Genomic DNA, 4,021 nt, shown 5'->3' with positions numbered 1-4,021 from the left:
GCTCGTTTGCACGTATTAGCTCTAGAATTATCACAGTTGTCCGAGTCAACGGTTTGGAGCGATCAAAGGAACCATAACTGATTTAATGAGCCATTCGCAGTTTCACTGTACCGTCCGTGTGTACTTACACGTGCATGGCTTAATCTTTGAGACAAGCATATGCTACTGGCAGGATCAACCAGGTAGCCCCCCAACACGACTGGACCGCGTCGAGGTTCGGGAGAGGAGAGGCCTGCGGGAAGAGAGGGGGGGCGGCGGAAGAGCCCCGCGGCGGCAGGGCGCCCGGACGGAACGGGTATAGGCAGGGCGTGCGGCGTCCGGAGAGGATGCGGGATGGCATGGGGCTTCCCTGGGGGGGGCGGGGAACGGAGCCCTCGCAGCACCGGGGACATGTGCGGGAGGAGCGGCTCGCTGTGCGGTGCGTGGTCCCGAAGCGGCAGGCGTCTGGAAAACACCCCTTGCACGGGGAGGGCGAGGTGACTGGCCTCCGGAGGACGCCACGGCCGCCCCCGTCTCACCAACCGCACCCAAGGCAACACACAGGGTCGCTCGGGGAGATGGCGTGCGGGGGTGGGCCTATGTGGCGCCACCGTCTGGCTTAGACCTGCCTCCGCCGCGGGGGGTCCTCGACCCACCGGCGGACAGGCACGAGGATTGGGAGAGGGGGGCTGGCCGTCAGGGTCCGCCGCGGCTCCGGCACTAACCCGACGACGCGGAGGTCGCGTGGGTGGTCGTCGGCCAGGCCGTGTCGGCGTCGCCTTCCAGAGTAGTCCCTCTTCCCGCTCGCGCCCGTAACCTCAAAGGGATGCCCGAGCGGCTTTTCCTCCCAGGGCTGCTCCCCGCCCGGGGGCGGGAGCGCATGGGGAACCCCAGGTCGGCCTTTCACCGTACTCCCTACCTCTTGGCCCTCGTTCCTTCTCCCGTTCTCCATCTAACCCCTTGGCTCTGGGGTTTCCGCGCTCGCTCTCTCTCTCCTTCTCCCTGCCGAGCCGCCAGGGAGGATGAGGGTCGAAGGGGAAAGGTGACGGTCGGGCTGGGGCACACCACACGGTGAGAACCCCCTTCGCCTGCCTCCACACATCTGTCGTCCTCCCCACTGACGTAGGGGCCCGGGAAAAGACTGGAAATCGCGAAGCTCGGCAGTGGCGCGGAGACGCCACCCACCGCCGCCGCTGTCGCCACCGCCGCGGAGGCCGCCCTGTCGGACGCGAGGGGCGGCGCGGGCCTCCGCTGGCCGGTTACGCATCTGGAAGAAAAGGGCCGCCCTCGGAGAAGATCGGTGTGCTTCCCCGCACAGGAAGCGATTCGGACGACGGCCCCCACGCCTGGGTGGGTGGGCGCCACGCCGTTCGCCCGTGCGGGTCGTCGGACCGCTGCCTTCGCTCGGGTCGGGCCAATCTCCCCACGGCTCGGCCACCTCCGCGGACGGGAGGCGAGGCCGGCGTGCGCGCCCAAAGATAGGTGTCGAAAGCCCGGGGGTAGAGGAGGAAGGGGACCGCTCACCTTAAGCCAGCGCGAGCTCCAAAGCCCGGGCCGAGCGAGCGGCGCCACCTCCCCACCCGGGAGCGCTGCGCCAGATCGATCGGAGGAAGAGCAGGGGTGCGTGGAGGGACTTGCCCAAGTACGGAGGCTGCTAACCCCTGTCGTCGGGAAATACGTGCCCAAGAGTCCTGGAAGCGAGACTCGGGTACAGGCGCCCTTGCAGAGGGGGTACTGGATGTGGAACTGGGGTCAAAGCCACAAAAGCATCCGCCCTCATGGAGCCTCTCCCGGGCCTAAAAATCCAGATTTTAGCCTTGACGGCGCCCCCATGTGGAGAACCAGGGCCCGTGGGGGGGGTCTGGCCAGGCTCACTTCAACCCAGGAACACCTCTCTGACTTGGGATAGGCGACCGGCAAAAGTCCCCCCACGCAGCTGCGGAAGCCTGGGTTCAGCCAAGGTGCAGACCTCCAGCCGAACAGGGACTCATAGCCAAAACGCGTACCCGGGCCTACGGAGGTGAAAACCTGCTTAAATGAGTCAAAATGTGTCGGGGCTGAGAGGTACCTCTCTCTCATATATTCTGCCGGTGGTGTGCAAAACTGGGTCTTTGTATGGAGTGTCACCCTATACCCACTTTAGGGACGCATTCCAAAAAGTACCCGATCGCCTGGAACTGTCAGGCGGATTCGGCTCCCTGGAATTTCCTCATTCTGGTTCTTTTTCACTTTTTGTCTCTTTTGCGACATCTAGTGGGCAGGCTGCATTACTGCAACCAGGGACACCTCAAAACGCTTGGAACTGGGGAGCGGGCTCAATTTACTAACGTTTTGCGGGTCCTGGAAGTCAAAATTGTGACTTCTGAAAACGACTAAGTATGAAGGACTCATCGGGCGAATCGCTCTGGAACTGAAATCGGATGCGCTCACTCACATTTTCCCCTCTCTGGAAGTCTGACACAAGTTGAAAAATTTTCTAAGTCCACAAAAAAATTTTTTTCAACTTTTTTTCAATTTTCCCCCTGTGGGATATATATTTTACCCACACATTTGGAGCTCTCCTGGGATGCCCTCTAACATATTATAACCTCATTTTGTGGAAGTTTTCACAAAATTGTGAAATTTTCAAAAAGTCAGAAATTTTGACAAAAACGACTAAGTATGAAGGACTCATCGGATGAATCGCTCTGCAACTGAAATCGGATGCGCGCACTGACATGCTCCCCTCTCTGGAAGTCTGACAAATGTGTGAAAATTTTCTAAGTCCACAAAAAATTTTTTTTACAACTTTTTTTCAATTTTCCCCCTGTGGGATATATATTTTACCCACACATTTGGAGCTCTCCTGGGATGCCCTCTAACATAGTATAACCTCATTTTGTGGAAGTTTTCACAAAAAAGAGAAATTTTCAAAAAAGTCCAAAATTTTGCAAAAACTACTAAGTATGAAGGACTCATCGGATGAATCGCTCTGGAACTGAAATCGGATGCGCTTACTTACATGCTCGCCTCTCTGGAAGTCTGACACATGTGTGAAAATTTTCTAAGTCAACAAAAAAAAATTTTTTCAACTTTTTTTCAATTTTCCCCACGTGGGATATATATTTTACCCACACATTTGGAGCCCTCCTGGGATGCCCTCTAACATAGTATAACCTCATTTTGTGGAAGTTTTCACAAAAAAGTGAAATTTGCAAAAAGTCAGAAATTTTGCCAAAAACGACTAAGTATGAAGGACTCATTGCGCGAATCGCTCTGGAACTGAAATCGGATGCGCTTACTCACATGCTCCCCTCTCTGGAAGTCTGACACATGTGTGAAAATTTTCTAAGTCCACAAAAAAAATTTTTTTCAACTTTTTTTCAATTTTCCCCCTGTGGGATATATATTTTACCCACACATTTGGAGCTCTCCTGGGATGCCTTCTAACATAGTATAACCTCATTTTGTGGAAGTTTTCACAAAAAAGTGAAATTTTCAAAAAGTCAAAAATTTTGACAAAAACGACTAAGTATGAAGGACTCATCGGATGAATCGCTCTGGAACTGAAATCGGATGCGCGCACTGACATGCTCCCCTCTCTGGAAGTCTGACACATGTGTGAAAATTTTCTAAGTCCACAAAAAAAATTTTTTACAACTTTTTTTTCAATTTTCCCCCTGTGGGATACATATTTTACCCACACATTTGGAGCTCTCCTGGGATGCCTTCTAACATAGTATAACCTCATTTTGTGGAAGTTTTCACAAAAAGGTGAAATTTTCAAAAAGTCAGAAATTTTGCCAAAAACGACTAAGTATGAAGGACTCATCGGATGAATCGCTCTGGAACTGAAATCAGATGTGCGCACTGACATGCTCCCCTCTCTGGAAATCTGACACGTGTGCAAATTTTCTAAGTCCTCAAAAAAAAATTTTTTTTCGACTTTTTTTCAATTTTCCCCCTGTGGGATATATATTTTACCCACACATTTGGAGCCCTCCTGGGATGGCCTCTAACATAGTATAACCTCATTTAGCGGAGATTTTCACAGAAAAGTGAA

General features: G+C 53.1%; 1 pseudogene; it reads right to left on the bottom strand.

The window, feature by feature from the left end:
- Positions 1–185, bottom strand: part of LOC141222250 (18S ribosomal RNA) — a 1,868-nt pseudogene extending 1,683 nt beyond the window's left edge.
- Between the last annotated feature and the right edge of the window lie 3,836 nt (positions 186–4,021).

The sequence above is a fragment of the Phyllobates terribilis genome, unplaced genomic scaffold, assembly GCF_046119375.1.
Source record: "Phyllobates terribilis strain yellow unplaced genomic scaffold, ASM4611937v1 Scaffold_350__1_contigs__length_1981717, whole genome shotgun sequence".
NCBI lineage: Eukaryota > Metazoa > Chordata > Amphibia > Anura > Dendrobatidae > Phyllobates > Phyllobates terribilis.
The sequence above is the reverse complement of the archived record's forward strand: the minus strand, read 5'-3'. Positions and strand labels throughout refer to the sequence as shown.